General features: G+C 35.0%; 1 protein-coding gene and 1 pseudogene across 1 annotated transcript in view; one reads left to right on the top strand and one right to left on the bottom strand.

Moving 5' to 3' along the window:
- The window catches only part of LRRTM4 (leucine rich repeat transmembrane neuronal 4), an 872,383-nt gene that overhangs the window by 119,289 nt on the left and 733,113 nt on the right, over positions 1–19,981 (bottom strand). The window lies entirely within an intron of this gene.
- Positions 6,724–7,045, top strand: LOC136134091 (NADH dehydrogenase [ubiquinone] flavoprotein 3, mitochondrial pseudogene; annotated as a pseudogene).

The following is a 19,981-nucleotide window of genomic DNA, read 5'->3' as shown; positions in this document are numbered from 1 at the left end:
ATATAAGTCAGTATTACTTAAGGTTGAATCATACTATATGTATGATAAAGTCCCAAGGAAACCTCATTTCTTCTAATCCTATTTACATTTAACTAATAATTTTGAACACTTACTATCTCTTACACATTATCCTAGGGAATTATACGTGCATTGTTGAATATTATCATCAAAACAGCCTTACTGAAGGTCACAAGTGAGTAAGAAGATTCTAATTCTGATCTTGTAATTCCAAACTTGGCAATCTTTCATAATACCTTTTCTATTAAATTGTGCTTCTTACTACCACTCAGCACAAACTGGAGGCACCATTCAACCTAAATTCCTACCATAATCTTAGCTTTATTCCATCCTCAAAATCATCTGTGCTTTTTGGAATTGTTTGTTGTCATTCTGTCCTAAGCTATGCAAACTTTACATTTACATTAACATTCAAATGATGTTCCAATCCTCATCAGCAACTCTTAATAATAATTACATCAGATTTTACCAATTCCCTTTTCTGAATATTTTTAGTGAATTTTGTCTGCATAACTTTTGGAGGCAATTTTATGCTCTCTTATATTATTATTTTTTAAATTAGTGTTTGCTTATAACCTCCTTTTTGTAAAAAACATATTTCTCTGGCCACACATAAGATTTATAATAATTATTGTTTAAACCATCCATTCGTTCAATAAAATTTTTAACGTTCTTTGCTCTGAAACATGCAAATACAATAAAGTATTCTTAATGCTTTGGAAATTCAAAGAGTAAGATAGGGTTATAGACACTAAACAAATAAATTAAAGTATTACAATAGGAGGAGCTTCAAGATGGTGGAAGAGTAAAACGTGTAGATTACCTTCCTCCCTACAAATACATCAGAAATACATCTATATGTGGAACAACTCCTACAGAACACCTACTGAAGGCTAGCAGAAGACCTCAGACTTCCCAAACGGCAAGAAACTCCCCACGTACCTGGGTAGGGCAAAAGAAAAAAGAAAAAACAGGGATGAAAGAATAAACACATAAATCTTTTTTAAAAAGTGTCATGATACAGTTGTGGCAGTCATCTTTTAATCATGAAGTAACAAGCACAATAATCCAAATCCAAATCAATAAGCATGGTAGAAATAAAGGAATGAAAAACTTGGGTTCGAAGGGGTTGATAAACCACTTTTTGAGGATAAAAAGTCATGATTTGTATTGTTTATCAATTTTAATGGTGTAAATATTCCTATTATCACTGAATTGAAATTGCCAATCACTGAACATGTAACACACCACAGCTTGGGTACCTGAAGACAAAAATTGAACTACTGAGCCTACTCTAGACTATCTACTTTAAGATATCTCTATTTATTTGAAAAATATTTATTGAACATCTACTATATTCCAAAAGTTATTCAAGGCATTTGGAATACATCAGTATGAAAAACAGACGAAAATATCTCTGCCCTCATGGAGGTGAGATTCTAGAAGAAAGGGAAAGATAATCAATGATAAGCATAATACACAACTGAATTATATAATATTTTAGAAGTTGATAAGTACTATTTTAAAAAGAAACAGTAGATCACAGAAAGGAAGACAAAGAGAGTCTAGTGGCCAGAAGAGGTAAATTGCAGTAATAAATAAGATGACTCAGATAAGATGCATTAAGACAGTGACATTTGACCAAAGATTTGAAAGAGAAGAAAGATTCAGCCAAGCAGATATCTGGGACAAGAGTATTCCAGGCAGAGAGAATTGTTAGAGCAAAGGTTTTTGGTCAGAAGCCTGGGAGGCCTGGTTGAGGAGTCACCAGGAGCAAGATGAGAGAGAGGAGAGGGAGAGTAAACACTTTTCCCAAGTGTTTACCCATTTAATATATTTGTTCTTCTAAACACTGCGAGGCAGGTTGAGAGCTTTAAAGGTGGAGCATAGAGGACTTAGGCACAGATGGCACATCCCACAATCATATTGCTAGAATACTTTGAAGGAAGAGCTCTGAAATCACAGCCCCCACTGCCCTGATGAACAAGTTACAGGACAGGGTGTGTCAGGAGGAGAAATACCCATTGCGACCAAGGGGAAGCCTTTGTGAGAAGATTATTTCAGGATGTTCCCCGTCAGCCAAGCACACCCCTGATCTTGTGCTTGTAATCAATCCAGAGACTGTGAAATGGTCAAGTGGGGGTCCGTCTCTTCCACCTCTGTCAGCAGCATCTTAATTTCCACATCATATGAAGATTTATTCAGGCCAAGCATCTGCAAGTCACATTTCAGACTGATCAGGGCTTCACACAGCACCACCGCCCCATCATGGTCCAAGCTAATCCATTCCAGGTTCATTCACCTCAGTGATTTGCAGACAGTGAAAACCAATGCCAGGTCCTCACAATAGCAGAGGTGAGCTCACACATTTCCAACCCAAGATTCTCTAATTTACACTTAGGATGCTTCAAAGCTTCACATAACTCTTTGACACCAGCATCGTATATCTTATTGTTCCCTAGTTTCAGAGATTTTAGGTTTTCACTGTGAATAAGAATAGTAGCAAGGTCCATACAGCAAACAGAAGTGAAGTAACAACCCGTCAACCACAACTCCTGTAGTTTGCAGTTTGGGTGCCTCAATGATTCACATAGAGTTATAACTCCACCATCTTCCAGGAAATTTAAGGTAATAGGTCAGGGAGGAGTTTTAGGTTATGAGTTGTTAGGTCATCAACCATCATTGCTGAAATAACTGAAGAAAATTACTGATCCATATCTGGGACATAGATTGATATTTATGAATGCCTGACCTCATACTCTTTGACAATCCTAAAACGCTAACTCATGCTCTGTGAGAGCAATTTTGCCTTAGGACTTAAACTATTCCACAAGAAAACATTTTCTCCTTAAATGATGATTAGAGCTAAAGCTATTAAAATCTTATATATTTGCGAATTTGTTATAAAAGAAAACATACACTCTAAAATTTTATCTTATTTGACAGATAGCAAAATCATATGAGATACTTTATAAAGTTTCCTTTAAAACCAAACAACAATGGAATGTTACTCAGCCATAAAAAGAAACAAAATTGAGTTATTTGTAGTGAGGTGGATGGACATAGAGTCTGTCATACACAGTGAAGAAAGTCAGAAAAAGAAAAACAAATACCGTATGCTAACACATATATATGGAATCTAAAAAAAGAAAAAAAGCTTCTGAAGGCCCTAGGGACAGGACAGGAATAAAAACACAGACCTAGAGAATAGACTTGAGGACACGGGGAGGGGGAAGAGTAAGCTGAGACGAAGTGAGAGAGTGGCATTGACAAATATCCACTACCAAATGTAAAATAGATAGCTAGTGGGAAGCAGCTGCATAACACAGGGAGATCAGCTCCGTGCTTTGTGTCCACCTAGAGGAGTCAGATAGGGAGAGTGGGAGGAAAATGCAAGTGGGAGAGGATATGCGGTTATATGTATATATATAACTGATTCACTTTTTTATACAGCAGCAACTAACACAACAATGTAAAACAATTATACCTCAATAAAGATGTTAAAAAAAACATTCTGCGAATAAATTATTGTTAGAGAAAAAAAAATCATTTATCCTAGTCTCTTCTTTTGCTCCCCACACTGTTTAATGAAACCATAAAAAATCAGATCATTTTAAATCAACATTAAAATTAAAACCAGCCAATAATAGCATCAGTATGCCAAAATGTAAAAAAAAAAAAAAAGTTCTGAAAACATATAATATGGATAAATCTAAAAAGTGAATCTAAGAGTATTAACTTTGAAGAAGAGATATCATCCTGCTGTTGGCATATGTGGGTACTGTGTGAGGTTAAGAGACCTTGATAACAAGGCCCCCAACTGGGATGTGGGGATTCAAGAGAAAGCACAAATAATAAAAAAATAGAGAGAGAGAGAGAGAGAGAAAGCACAAATAATGCTGCTGTTGAAGGGTGAGAATAAATAGTAGATTTAGATAAAGACGTTTCTGGAATTTTTTAAAGTGGGAAATTGAAATAAACAATTCATAGAAGAACTACAGTTGGTTACTCTGGTAATCATTCAATTACTCTGATAATCAAAGAAACAAATTAAGAAAAAATGAGGTGTTATTTTTATATATTTAAATTAATATTACATTGGGTATATACCCAATATAGTTGAAGTGCAGGTTAAGAGGTCTCTTATGTATATAAATGTAAATATTGCAATAGGAACACTTATTAGTGAGAAATATTAAGCCCCATGTAACAAAAGCATTATCAGTACACCAAGAATTTATCTCAGAAATTTGATTTCTAGGAATTTCCATTAAAAGGTTAATATTGCTTTGTGTAATTTGTGTAAAAGTGTCCCTTTAATAGATAAAAATAGGAAATGACCTAAGTGTTTAATATGTTAGTACTTAAATTACTACCTATTTATCAATACAATATTTTATTTGCCATTTAGAGCATATGTATGAAATTATTTGTGAAAACGTCCTTGTATATCATTAATTTGAATGTGTTTTAAACCTGCATAGTGTTTTTTAAAAAAACATATATGTGTATAATCAAAATATTAAATATATACATATGGGTGAAATAAAGTTTATACAATGATACAGCAAATTTAGAATTGGTCATTGCATTATTTTTGCTTCTTTGCTTTCTTGCTTTTCTCTTTCCCCTCCCAAGTTTTGAAAAATAAACATACATATCTTCTGTTCTTAAAAAAACTCATTAAAACATGGGGCTTCCCTGGTGGTGCAGTGGTTGAGAGTCCGCCTGCCAATGCAGGAGACACGGGTTCATGCCCCGGTCCGGGAGGATCCCACATGCCGCGGAGCGGCTGGGCCCGTGAGCCATGGCCGCTGAGCCTGCGTGTCCAGAGCCTGTGCTCCTCAACGGGAGAGGCCACAACAGTGAGAGGCCCGCGTACTGCAGAAAAAAATAAAACAAAAGAAAAATTTACAGCAAAAAATCTTCAAAATTCTTGTTAACAAATCATGTTTCTCTTACTGCTCCAATATATAAATGTTTCCATTACCCTTTTTGTTTGAAACACATTTATTTACAAATTTATCAATATAATATACATAGAACTACATAATTTTTATTCATATATTCATATTAGTGTATTCATAATGAAATATTTGAATCTAGTGGACAACTTCTGGGAGTTCAAAAGTTCAAAAGTTTGCCTTTTGTAACCTCTAGGCAAAAGGTTACAATTACTGGTTTTCCAAGGCAGAAAACCTGGCATATTCAATTGTCCATATTGTGTATTTACATGTGACTTTTTACTGTCTATTTATTTTGCACTTAATCCTAACCTGTAATATGTTAAGGAAATGCTAAGGATACTGGCACAGGAGTTGAAAGAGAGTGACTTCAAAATCCTGCTTTGTCACTAATCATATCTCTTGGCTTTTTGTACATCATTTGAACTTTGTGTCTCATTATTCCATTAAAAAGCAATACTGTTATTATAAATAACATTTAACATTTATTGAGTGTCTAATACATACCGGGCAGTATGTAGTGTGTTTAACGGGTAATATATACTGCTCAAAACAACCCTATGAAAAGGTTTCTATTTTATAACCAAAGAACTGGGGGAAGCCAGAATAAATAGCTTTAAGAAAGAAACAACAAGTGACAAAGCTGGGATTCAGGCTCTTTCTGATTCCAATGTCCTTGCACTCAACCCATATCCTTCACCTCCTCACTAAATTAAACACAATGCTTTTTAGCCCTTCCTGCTTTATAGTTTTTTTAAATGAAGTATAATTACATGATAATACAGAAAATTGTTTTGGAAAGTATAAATAGCTATGTTTTAAATACAAATTCAGTAGCAGTTACTCTTCTGTATGTTGGGTTTAAAGAAGCCCCACAACACAGTCTTTTGCTAGAGAACCGTTATAAACTGGCTTCCAAGACACCTATGTGAAGACATTTTCTTGGGGACTGCACAAGAGTCCTGATGTTCCAGAAACTTGAACTATTCAGTATCCGAAGGATCTGGGGACTTAAAATGTCGGCTCATATAAATTAAATTAGCAGGAAACGTTTGGTGCTGTGTAGTGCCTCTGCTTAAGTGGCTGGTAAGGTCTGGCAGTAGTGGGTACTTGTACTCTTGGAACACAATCCCTTTCAGGTTGAGAGTGTGTCCTTGGGATGTGAGGAAGCTTAGATTAAATGGTAATTCACAGCAGTGCTCAGAAAATGCTTTTTTGAATCTAGCAATCACTTATTTGTTGCTTCTACCTAAAATTGCTGTGAACTTTGTTCTTTATTCAGGGAAGTGCTTGGAAAGGGTGATAAAGCCAGCTGCCACTTTTCAGGTGAGAAACAAATGCTGAGAAATTCTATTGTCCTGAAAAGATCATGCTGAAAGTCAGTGCTCTGAACCAGATGCAACAATAGACAGTAGCAGCATGTCCTTCCTGATTGAAAGAAAAAGAAGGTTGTACTTTGAGGAGAGGGAGGGAAATACTATATACACATGTATTTATTATATTTATTATATATAGTACATATATACTATGTATATCATAAAGCAATGATAAAATTATATATATGATATATAGTATATATATACGATGTATATCATAAAGCAATACTCTGTAAATGCAATTACTCTGTTAAACTGAATTCTATTGATCCATGCTTGAACAAAGTAAGAATTGAAAATGAGGATCTTATTCACATATATTTGTTGACTTTGAAGGAGGATTGGCCTGCGCCCGAGTCACGGCCATGGTGGCCTCGCTTCTGCTGGGGCAAGGTTGAGCCGGGGTGCTGAAGATTGTGTTTCTAGAAGCAGGAGCGTTTCGAGGAGTTGTGCCTATAGTTTCTCTCTCTGCAGAATCAGGAAAGAATGAAAAGAGATTGCCAACGAATCCCAAGAAGCAAAGTCCACCAAAAAGCCACCGCCCTTGCTGAGCAATTTGACACCACCACCTACAAGAATCTCAAGCATCATGACTACAGCACATACACCTTCTTAGACCTAAACCTGGACCTCTTGAAGTTCAGGATGCCTCAGCCCTCTTCAGGAAGAGAGTCACCTCGCCCCTGAGAGCTCAGTTTAAAGATTAAACTTCCTGTGTCTTTCTGCATTCTTGTCTGCAAAAATAAAATCTGCTCAGCAGTCAAAAAAAAAAAAAGGAATTGGAATTAAAAGAGAGAAATGTAACTTTAATAAATGAAGACATCTAGCTGGCAAGATGAATTCTTATGGTTGCAGAAAACCATGTGGTTAAGGATGGCACCATCTGAATATTCTTTTGTGTAATCTAAAGCAGATTCTACTTCCAGACTATATTTCTGCCCTCCAATCATCTACTTTTGCCAGGGCAGAATTTGTCATACACCATCACATCAGTATTCAAAACTGGAAGCATTTTGTTGGTGACTTAAAACATAACCCCTCTGGACATTTCTACCTCTCACCTACTCACCACTTTCATTCAAATTATGTTATTATTTGTAGAATTGTCCATCTCCTCCAGATTATTATAAACTTCTGGTAAGAGAGAAAATCTAACTGCCAAGAGCCTTGTACTTGCGTGTAATCATTCAGTTCACACAATATTTTGGCATATAATTAAGAGTGTGTGTGTGTGTGTGTGTGTGTGTGTGTGTGTGTTTCCATGTCAGAAAATTAAGATGAAAAGGTTAGTGATGTCCTCTAGATCACATAGCTAGTGTAGCAGATATAGTAAATGAATCATGAACTGCCTGGCACTAAATTTACATTGCTTCCTCTATTCTTCACAGGTAAAAGTGTTTTATAGTTATATATCTTTGATTCCCCCCTTTCATTGGCTAAGGCCAAGTCCACAGTTTTTCAAATAATAATTTTAAATAGATGCTAGTTATACACAAATAACTAAAACACTCCCCAGAAATTAACAGAAAATACAGAGGTAGAGAAAGTCATTTTCCTTACATATTTATTACCAAGTTAATTTTTCACAATTTTCTGATTATGTAGAACATAAGACAACCATATTTCACAAGTCTAACACGCAGGCATCTGAAATACACTGGATGACTGAATTAGACCCAAAAGTTCTTACCTATTTGGAATATCAGGTGGCATCTAATTAAGATGAAATTTAATAAAAAATAATGTTAAATACTACACTCTGATTTAAAAAATATATATATCTGCAAGACTTAAAAATATTTAGGCACACCTAGCCTAAACTTGCTCACTACATTTTAGCATGGGAAACCAAACAAATTATATCCCATTTTTAGGATGATGGTCAGGGTTACTAAGTAAATTGGGAATATTCCATCAAAGGAATTTTGCTTAAGAGAATAAAAATCTTGGGGAAAATATGATAGTCTTCTTGCAGTATTTTGATATGGTCATGTGGGATAAAAGTTGAACTAATTCTCCTTGTTTTTATAGTGGTAGAATTCAGATCAAAAGGCAGAACATGGAGTCGAAAATTTCCTCTTACTACATAACCAAGTTGGCCAAAGACAGAATGAAATACCTGGGGAGTATAAATTTCTTCACTCCTTGAATTTTTTATGCAGAAAGTTAAAAATCATTTGTTGGGGATTTTTAAAAAGGGATTTCAGTGTCAGACAGTGCTTATAATCCCATTGAAATCTTGATTATTACTTATGTTCTTCATATTCTTGTAGGAAAGAATTGTTACTGGGATACTGACAACATTCTCTACCTTCATTCCTGGTTAGGTTATGTTGCCTCACCACACTCTTCCATAGCACAAGCAATCATTGTGTAGCACTTTGCACACATGCTGTTTTCAGAAGTTATTTAGCATGTGTGTTCAAATCCTTTCTTTCACTTTGGACTATATGCACCATGAGGGCAAGGATCATGTCCATCCTGATATTCATGGTTTACCCACTCTTATGGAGGAAGAAGTGGGTCCTTTTTTCAGAAGCCACTTCTAGACATTCTCTGGTAGTGAAAAGGAGTCAAAGACCAATAGAGTATTGATGCCAACAACACCATGAGATCTAGGGGATGGGCATGGCTCACCTATCTCATGGGTTATTTTGAATGAAGTTTATAAAATTAAAGTCTTTTCCAAAATAGCATTTTACTTTTTTGTACCTAGTTTTCATTCACCTTTGTTACTTTATCAGAGAGGTTATTATCCATTCATAAAAGTCTTATTCCTAATTTGAAGAGGTCAGTTTTTCTAGGCTTTTTCCTAACTTCTCATTAAGCATCTGGGCTAACATGATTTTGAGCTCCCTCCCATAATTGCTAAAAGTCAAGGTTCAAACATTTTAGAATCAAGGGGATCACTAAGATCCAACCTTATTTTAAAGGACTAAATTAGGCAGAAATACACATACTTAGGATATAGATATTGACTAAATAAAGGGCAAAGACTATACATTTAAACAAAGAGAGAGAGAGAGAGACCTGTTATTACCTGATGACCCTGTTTAGTATTATATAAAAGGAAGATGTATTAGCACTGTCACATTGCATATTACTAGACAGCAAGTAAGAAATTAAATCAAATTTATCTTTAGACCTCTGAAGATTAAGGTTAGAGTCCAGAATACTATATCACATTATGACGAATGTTGTATATATCAAAACTCCCATATTCAAATCATTTAAATTGCTTTGAAGAAAGGCACATGTTACTCTTAGGGTGATCAATACAAGTTTCACAGAAGACTTTACTTAGCAGCTGGAGTGAAATGAACAGGCAGGGAGGAGTCTTGGTAGGTACTGTACCACATCCCATCCCTGAATGCAAACAAAATAGAGGAACTTGGTACTATTCCTTCCAGAGCAGGATAATGCTCTTGCCAAAGAATAATCCCAATTACCTACCTCCTTTCAAGATTTATCCAAAGTTAAGGAATTAAATTCTTTTGAGGATCACTGAAGATTTCAGAAGTTAATTTAAACCTCTCTGTATGCACTTCAACTGCGGAACAATCTCAGTTCCCACCATCCTTCCCTTTGAAGCCTTGACAAACTCACCAACATGAAACGATTATGATGAGCTCATTTTGAACATTTTCCTCAGGGTTTTCATCATCTCTGCTGGTTACCTTTCTTTCCTTAGAGCAAATTCAATTTCCTTATGACTCAGCAAGCAACATTGGATCGACCCTTCATCTTCTTTTTCCTAAGACAAATTTAAACCTTTCTCTTCCAAACGACAAAACTTGGAAAACTCTGCACTGCATCCTTTTTCAAACAATCCTTGATTGATGTGTCATGTTGTGTCACATCACTTTAGGTAACTCCTGTCTCCTTGCATTGTATCCATCAATGAGCAAGTGAGAATGATGGACTGAACTGAACAAGAAACATTAGGATGCAATGTGATGCTTGTTGGACAGGTTTCTTTGAGGTTTTACAACAAATTCTGCCAATGAATACAAATATAAAAACTTCAGATCATGTTTGCAAACCAAATTGGATACAAATAAGGCCAAGTATAAATGATTTAAAGATAAAATGCCTGGGATATGGCCAAAACTCTGGAAACACTTTTGCTGTTCATTTCTTCTGGGTATCTTTGGTGAGGATGATGTGTGTTTATTTTATTTTTTTGTTTGTTTCCTTTTATGAATGTTAGAAGTTAGTTACTATAATAAATTCCTTAGAGATTTTTCAGTTGGGGAGATATTTGCCATTAGGTTAGTGTGCAACTGATGCTACAGTGGTCCAAAAACCACAAACAATATACTCCCATCACTGTTCATAGATTTTTCCCTATTTGGTAACACAACTTTAGTATGTAACCACTAACTTAACTTTTTAAAATAAGGTGCTCTTGTCAATTTATAATTTTTGGCACTATGAGGCAGATGTTGTCTGGAGTAGAATATGTTTTCCATCAGACATATACCTTCCTATAACACACACAAGTACACATATACATATATATCTCTTGTCATTCTAATTAGCAATGGAAATTCCACCAAAGTCCCAAGATACATAGGATTGAGGTTTTAATGGCTTACATAGCCCTAGGAATTTTCTGTAGATTAGCTTCATGAGAACTTCTTATTAATTCTTACTACCAAGTTAACCAAAAAAAGCCCTACAAGATCAGTTCATGCGTGGGAACAGTTCCTGTTGATACAGATGTTCTGTCCTACATTGGGCTAATGTGAGTATCACAGGTTGAGTCAGGAAAGAAAATATACAGCCATCTGAGTGAATTAAGTATTTTTTTCAGCTGAACTCAGTCAATCTACAGTAAGATTTTAGACATAGACTCTCATGCAAAAATCTCAGAATAAAGGTAGATTTTTCTGATATTATTATTTTTTACTTGATTAAATTAATAGCTCATGGAGGCATCTGATTTAAGATCCAGTCTGTACTCCTACATGAATCTGAATCACATTTATTAAAATTTCAGTATCTTCTATATACAGACATGCCATGGTCAGTTTTCAACAATTTTTTTCTAGTGTGAACAGGATAAGAAAAAATGTCTCTCATTTATATAGTACCTTTCAATCAGAATGTTCCTTTTTTTTTTTTTTTTTCTTTGAGGTACGTGGGCCTCTCACTGTTGTGGCCTCTCCCATTGCAGAGCACAGGCTCCAGACGCGCAGGCTCAGCGGCCATGGCTCACGGGCCCAGCCACCCCACGGCATGTGGGATCCTCCCGGACCAGGGCATGAACCCGTGTCCCCTACATCGGCAGGCGGACTCTCAACCATTGCACCACCAGGGAAGCCCCGGAATGTTCTTTGTACACTGTACATGGTTAATTTTTCCTCTCAAAAATATGTATTAAACTCCCACAGATCTATTAGCAATTTCAAGGGCCTATTTTAGGATTATGTTAGAGAAAGGCTTTAGCGGAATAAGAAAGCCTGGTATAGCCCTCACTCAACTTAAGGAAGTTCAAGCTATTTTTATATTGTCAAGTTCTATGCAGAAATATTCTTAAGAACATAATAAATAATATCCAGTGGATTTGCAATAGGCAATAAGTAGGAGGGAGACCTGTCACTTAAGTAAAAAGAAGCCTAAACTTTTAACTGAGTCAGATTCAGATGAAATAGGACGAAGTAGACCTCTGATCTTTTCTGGGCAGTCCTTCTTTTTGCCTCCATGAAATCATCCTTTGTCTCTTCCTATTCGCGAGTACTTGAATTCTTGTTATATTTTCACTGGTCACCCTATTAAAATTGCTTTCAGGAAAGGACAGGGAATTTACTCAACCCTATACATGTGCAAGTGTTAACAGTTTTATTTGACCTCTCTGGGGTTTTATATTTTAAAAGCTAATAAAACTTGAAAGTGAGGAAGATAATTTCAGGTAGCAAGTTGAAGAGACTGAGCCTTCTCTTTGCCTTTCAGATTGTATAACAGGATAGTCACTAGTTTCATATATTCTTTTTATGTTAGGCTTGTCTTAACCTTATAAATGCAGACTGGCAAGCTCTGAAATCTCACAGGATGGTTTGGCTTATTCTGAGGCTGATTTGAAAAATGAATTAGAGGTGAGAAAGGGTAGATGATTGATATTTTTTAAAAAGGTCAGATCTTTTTGGGGAACTTAAAAAGTGTCTGCCAACTTCAGATATACTTAAGTACATGGTTGGAATTATGTGTGATATAAGTAAATGTATGCTATTAAAACCAAATACAATATAATCAAAGGCAAAATGAAGTTATTTAACCTAGGAAGTAGAATTGAGAGTTTATATTGCATGATTATAAGATAACTTGAAAGAAAACTACAAACTAAAACAATACCCAAGGAAGGACAACAAAATATTCTAGCAGGCAACAATGTATAAATTAATAATAATAATGATAAGGAACTAGTATTATGAATGTGCACATTATTTGGCATTTCACACATAAATTTACAATTACCTTCTTATAATATGCCCTTCTAGGTGAGTGATAGTGTAATCCATTTAGGACAGAAAGTGAGACATTTTCAATATAAATGGAAAGGAAAAAGAGATTTAGGGAGACAGAAGACAATTACCCAAAATTGAATTTTGTCAGAACACATAGATTAACAGTCCTATCCTGGGAGAAGTATCCTGGAATCTTTAATGCTCACTAGTAGCTAGGATCATTCTTTTATTTTTCACTGGGAAGACATATGATATTTTATCCTACTGAGGTCTTCCAGTGTTTACTGTTTGCTCAGCACTTTTGCATACCAATGCCTTTTACTGTCTTCTCCAGGAAGAATATATAGTTTACATTTGGATCTTCAGAGTTGCTGAGTACTCTGACAAAGTCTTTTTGAAAAGGTGGTGTGCTGAGCCATATAATAAGAGATATTATAACCTTTCTGGCATCTCTCTTTGAGTCCTACAGGACAGTACATTGTTGAATAATGATTGCATGAGCATAGTCAGATCACCCCCAACTCCATCCTTAGTGTTTCCCAAAAGAAAAACTGAAATCTTTGGATAAGATATTTTCTTTGGGAAAAAAAGAAGCTATTGAGAGAGGTTAGATAGCAAGTGCAGGTATACAGCAGGGCAGGTGAATGAAATTTGTCCAGTATCTTTGATTCTACTGCTAAACAGAGTGGTGGCTGATTCCTTTCCTATCACTTTCGATCTTTTATTTTTCTCCATTTGTACACATGTCAAACTTCATGAAAATGTTGTAACTCAGCTGCTCCCCAATAATACACAATTGAATCATCCTACCTTTGTACTAATCTGTGTTCTCTGAATGAATCCAGGGACACTGCTTCTGATTATGTGTACAGAGTTCTACATCTTACAGACTACATAATTAGGTTGCAAAACAGCACAATGTAGGTTATAAAATCATTGAAAAAAATCAGCACAACCTCAGCTTGGTTACCCATACTTTAAAATGGCATATTCTATACTGTAGAGAACAAACATTGTCTCAAATTTCATTTCATATAGAGTTGCAAAGGTAGAAAAAAAATGAACTTCCACTTAAATATTTAAAACACCCTTTTGCCAAATTTGCCTTAGAAGTTCAGATTACTGTATCTGATGCACAGTAATAAGATATTAACATTAAAATGATTTCTAGTCCAATCTCTTGATATTATAGATAATGAAATTGGGCATAAGTGGAGTTGAGGATTTGACTAACATTGTATAGTAGTTAGTAGAGCATCTAGAGTTTATACTATAGTCTACTTTTAACCAGTAACTAGTTTAGCAATCTAAATATTCTTACCACATCTTCTAGTCAAGGATATCTCAAGTAAATTCCTGTATTAAATTAAAAATTCTGTGTTACTACCATAATTTATGCATCCCACTTAAGCATATAAAACTTGTAAAATTGTGTGGTAGATGGATTCTGAGGTGGTTCACCAATGATTTCTTCCTCTTTTTACTAATGTCCTTGTATAATTGAGTGGGCAGGAATTGTAACTTTCTTCTAACTAATAGAATACAGCAGTTGATGGGCTATTACGCATGATTGTAATTTTTGCCTTCCTAACAAAATGCCTGCTGCTCATTTTATGAACTGCCCTATGAAGAGACCTGGGTGGAAAGGAACTGAGAGCTACCTCTGACATCCAGCAGGAAATTCAGTCTACCATTCACACAGTACAAGGAATTTAATCCTGTCAACAGCTGTGTAAGTAAGCTTTCAAGAAGATTCTTCCCCAGTCAAGTGTTCAGATAAGTCCTCGACATAGGCCAGCACCTTGATTGAAGCCTGTGAGAGACCCTGAAACAGAGGACCCAGCTATGCCATGCCTGGACTCCTGACCCACAGAAATGGTGAGGCAATAAGTCTGTTTGTTTTAAGCTGTTAATTTTGAGGTAATCTGTTATGCAACAATAGATAACTAATACAATTTGCTTTTGAGTAAAATAGCAAGGTACAATGTTTAAAGGAGATAAATCTTGTCTACAATCAAGGGAATGTAACTGCAGCATAAAAACATTAAGTTTTATCCATACTTCAGGGTAGGTTAAAATCAGTCATGAAACCCCTATTAAAATGATCATAAAGCAAGTGCACAACCATGAATCAGTAAAAGCAATAATAAAAATGGAATTAATAATAGAAGTAAACTATAATTACCTTCCACAATGTCTTTACACACAACAAATGCTTCTTTGAATGTCACTCTTTACTTGCCTATAGATCCCCTTACTGAAGTGCTCAGAGTGTCATCTCCAGAAAGCCACCTGTGACCTCCAGTGTCTGTGTATGGTCTTGGCTTAATTTGCCCTCCCTAAGAATTTACTGGCTGTGCCAGGTATGCAGAACCTAAAATATGTTACTAATAGTACTGGTGGGTGCATAAACCCATATCTTGGCTCCCTAATATGCTCCTCTAAGTAAGTGAAACTTTGTGAGGTCATGTATAATATCTTTTACCTCTCTAATACCAGCATAATATATAGACATTTATGGCAGACAAGATGCTTACATATCTGGCTTTGTAGGTTATGTTGCTGATGTTATCAATAGAAATAATCTGTCTCTTTTATTTAAGGGAAAATTCAAATAACAAAAGTTTTCAAGACATGAGGAAGTCCATTTGCATTATAGTAGGAAATTAGGTAGCTTGTTTAGTATTTTCAGACCAAGACCCTCCTTGACACTGGTGTATTTACCATCACCTAGTCAGTTACCTATGCATTATACACAGCCTAGTTGTAAAACCAGCTCTGAAAAAAATAGTTAGTTCCTCTGAGCAATTATTGATTTTTCTTCTGGCATTCAGGTAGCTAATTAGACTAACACTTTACCCCATCTTTAAATTTTGTTATAGCCTTGTGACCCTGGCATGAGTGAGACCAACATGCTACTAGGTAGTATTTTGCTATATGACCTTATGCTTAATCATCAAGGTATGCTACTTGAAGTCACAAATTTTACTAGGAGAAACACGTGAAACTGGTTAATAGATTGATACCCCAATCCTGATGCTAAAGCATTTAAACACAAGAGGACTCATGAACAGTATACAGAATAAATTTAAGTATTGATTACTTCTTTTGAAGGTCAGTCTCCTCTAATCCTTTGAATCTTTTGAAAATTTGTAAGGTTAATTACTCCTAATTTAATAGCAAATCATGTTTGTCATAAACAAGATTTAATAAAAATTTTAAAACTGAGAAAAAAGTTATAAATACCAACCAAAAATCTACCTCTCATAGAGAATGATTGTTAGTATGTTGGAGTACTTTATGGAAAATTCAAATCATACTGTATAAGAAATGTTTGTGTTTTTCTTTGGACATTGGCATATAATTTTTCTTCTGTCTGGAAAATTCTTCCAAACATTCTTTGTCTGCTTAAATCTTACTCATACTTCTTGTCTCATCCTAGACAACCATTGAGGAAGTCTTGACAAGTCACAGTTGACTTTGACTCAACAAGCTATGCTCACCAAATTTTTATTGTGTTCCCTTAGCACCTTTCTCTTTTATCTCAACACATACACACACAATATCACATTTAAAATGCCTGATTCTTTGTTTAACTCTATACCTAGGCTAAAATCCTCATGAGAGCAAGGACAATGTTTTGCACAAAACTGTACTGCCAAAATAGGCATGTATCAAAATAGTGATAAGCATTTCATAAACAAATGTCTGGGCAAATGAATGGCCTGTTTTAATACATAAATTAAATTATGAGTATATTTGATGATGACCAAGTATTGAGAATAATATTTTGAATAGCTGTGTAATATTCCATCACATGAATGGACCATTTTTTATTGAGAAATTCTATTTTGTTGGTGGTCATTGATGCTATTTCTAATGCTTTGCTATTTTAGATAGCAATTCAGTGGTTCATTTTGTAATATAATCCTAATCTCTTTCTCTGATGATTTCCACAGAATATATTCCTAAAAATAGAATATTTTTAAGGCTCTTGATGCTACTGCCAGATTACTTTTTTGGAAAGATAAATGATTAGTAATGTTAACAGTGGGTGTAATTTATTTCTTTTCATTTTCTTATTTTATAGGTGGCAGCATCAGGTTTCGCATTATAGTTATGTGATGAAGGTCAAATATTCTGTTTGTGTATTTATCGTTTATTTGTTATAATAATTTACATGTCTTCATTTATTATAATTATTTCCATTTCTCATCTATAGATTGTCTGCCAATATCCCTAGTTCATTTGTTTATTGGAGTGGCATGTGAGTTGTGGAATTATTTTTATGTCTGTATATTCTGCTACACAATGGCAGAAACTAGAAGCTTCTACATGAGCCAATTAGCATACAGGGTAAAATAAACACATGTTCAGATCCACCAGAGGACACACAGCAGAAGCAAGGAAAACTAAAATCCTGCAGCTTGTGGAACAAAAACCTCATTCACAGAAAGATAGAGAAGATGAAAAGTCAGAGAATATATACCAGATGAAGGAACAAAATAAAACACCAGAAAAACAACTAAATGAAGTGGAGATAGGCAATCGTCCAGAAAAAGAATTCAGAATAATGATAGTGAAGATGATCCAGGATCTCGGATAAAGAATGGAGGCAAAAATTGAGAAGATGCAAGAAATGTTTAAGAAAGACCTAGAATTAAAGAACAAACACTTAAAAGAATTAAAGAAAAAACAAACAGAGATGAACAATACAATAAGTGAAATGAAAAATACACTACAAGGAATCAATAGCAGAATAACTGAGGCAGAAGAATGGATAAGTGACCTGGAATTCAGAATGGTGGAATTCACTGCAGCAGAACAGAATAAAGAAGAAAGAATGAAAATAAATGAAGACAGCCTAAGAGATTTCTGGGACAACATTAAATGCAACAACATTTGCATTATAGGGGTCATAGAAGGAGAAGAGAAAGAAAAGGACCCGAGAAAATACTTGAAAAGATTATAGTCAAAAATGTTGCTAACATGGGGAAGGAATTAGCCACCCAAGTCCAGGAAGTGCAGAGAGTCCCATACAGGATAAACCCAAGGAGAAACTTGCTGAGATACATAGCAATCAAATTGGTAAACATTAAAGACAAAGAAAAATTATTGAAAGCATCAAGGGAAAAATGACAAATAACATACAAGGGAACTCCCATAAGGTTAACAGCTGATTTCTCAGCAGAAACTACAAGCCAGAAGGTGGTGGTATGATATATTTAAAGTGATAGAAGGGAAAAAGCTACAACCAAGATTACTTTACCCAGCAAGGATCTCATTCAGATTCAAAGGAGAAATCTAAAGCTTTACAGACAAGCAAAAGCCAAGAGAATTCAGCACCACCAATCCAGCTCTACAACAGATGCTAAAGGAAATTTTAGAAGTGGGAAACACAAGAAAAGAAAAGGACCTACAAAAAAACAACAACCCATAACAATTAAGAAAATGGTAATAGGCACATACATTATCAATAATTATGTTAAATGTGAATGGATTAAATGCTCCAACCAAAAGACACAGGCTTGCTGAATGGATAGAAATAAAAGACACATATACATGCTGTCCACAAAAGACCCACTTCAGACCTAGGGACACATACAGACTGACAATGAGGGGATGGAAATATATATTCCATGTAAATGGAAATCAAAAGAAAGCTGGAGTAGCAATACTCATATCAGATAAAATAGACTTTAAAATAAAGAATATTACAAGAGACAAGGAAGGACACAACATAATGATCAAGGGATCAATCCAAGAAGATATAACAATTATAAATATATACGCATGCAACATAGTATCACCTCAATACATAAGGCAATGGCGAACAGCTCTAAAAGAGGAAATCAACTATAATACAATAATAGTGGGGGACTTTAACATCTCACTTACAGCAATGGACAGATCATGCAAACAGAATATTAATAAGGAAACACAAATTTTAAATGATACAAGAGACCAGATAAATTTAATTGATATTTACAGGACAATCCAACCAAAAACAGCATATTACACTTTCTTCTAAAGTGCACATGGAACATTCTCCAGGATAGATCACATCCTGGGTAACAAATCAAGCCTCAGTAAATTTAAGAATATTCAAATCATATCAAGCATCTTTTCTGACAACAATGCTATGAGATTAGAAATCAATTACAGAGAAAAAAGAAACATAAAACACACGAACACATGGAGGCTAAACAATACATTACTAAATAACCAAGAGATCACTAAAGAAATCAAAGAGGAAATCAAAAAATACCTAGAGACAAATTACAATGAAAACACGATGATCCAAAACCTATGGGATGCAACAAACGCGGTACTAAGAGGGAAGTTTATAGCGATACAAGCCTACCTCAAGAAACAAGAAAAATCTCAAATAAACAATCTAACCTTACACATAAAAGAACTAGAGAAAGAACAAACAAAACACAAAGTTGGCAGAACAAAGGAAATCATAAAGATCAGAGCAGAAATAAATGAAATAGAAACAAAGAAAGCAATAGCAAAGATCAATAAAACTATAGCTGGTTCTTTGGGAAGATAAACAAAACCACTAGCCAGACTCATCAAGAAAAAGAGGGAGAGGACTCAATCAATAAAATTAGAAATGAAAAAGGAGAAGTTACAACAGACACCACAGAAATACAAAGCATCCTAAGAAACTACTACAAGCAACTCTATACCAATAAAGTGGACAACCTGCAAGAAATGGACAAATTCTTAGAAAGGTATAACCTTCCAAGACCGAACCAGGAAGAAATAGAAAATATGAACAAACCAATCACAAATAATGAAATTGAAATTGTGATTAAAAACTTTCCAACAAACAAAAGTCCAGGACCAGATGGCTTCACAGGCAAATTCTATAAAACATTTAGAGAAGAGCTAACATCCATCCTTCTCAAACTGTTCCAAAATTTGCAGAGGAAGGAACACTCCCAAACTCTTTCTATGAGGCCACCATCACCCTGATACCAAAACCAGACAAAGATACTACAGAAAAAGAAAATTAAAGAGAAATATCACTGATGAATATAGATACAAAAAGCCTCAAAAAAATACTAGCAAACAGAATTCAATAACACATTAAAAGGTCCATACACCATGATCAAGTGGGATTTATCCCAGTGATGCAAGGGTTCTT

The sequence above is a fragment of the Phocoena phocoena genome, chromosome 14 (genome assembly GCF_963924675.1).
Source record: "Phocoena phocoena chromosome 14, mPhoPho1.1, whole genome shotgun sequence".
Classification (NCBI taxonomy): Eukaryota; Metazoa; Chordata; class Mammalia; order Artiodactyla; family Phocoenidae; genus Phocoena; species Phocoena phocoena.
This window is presented reverse-complemented; position numbering and strand designations above follow the sequence as displayed.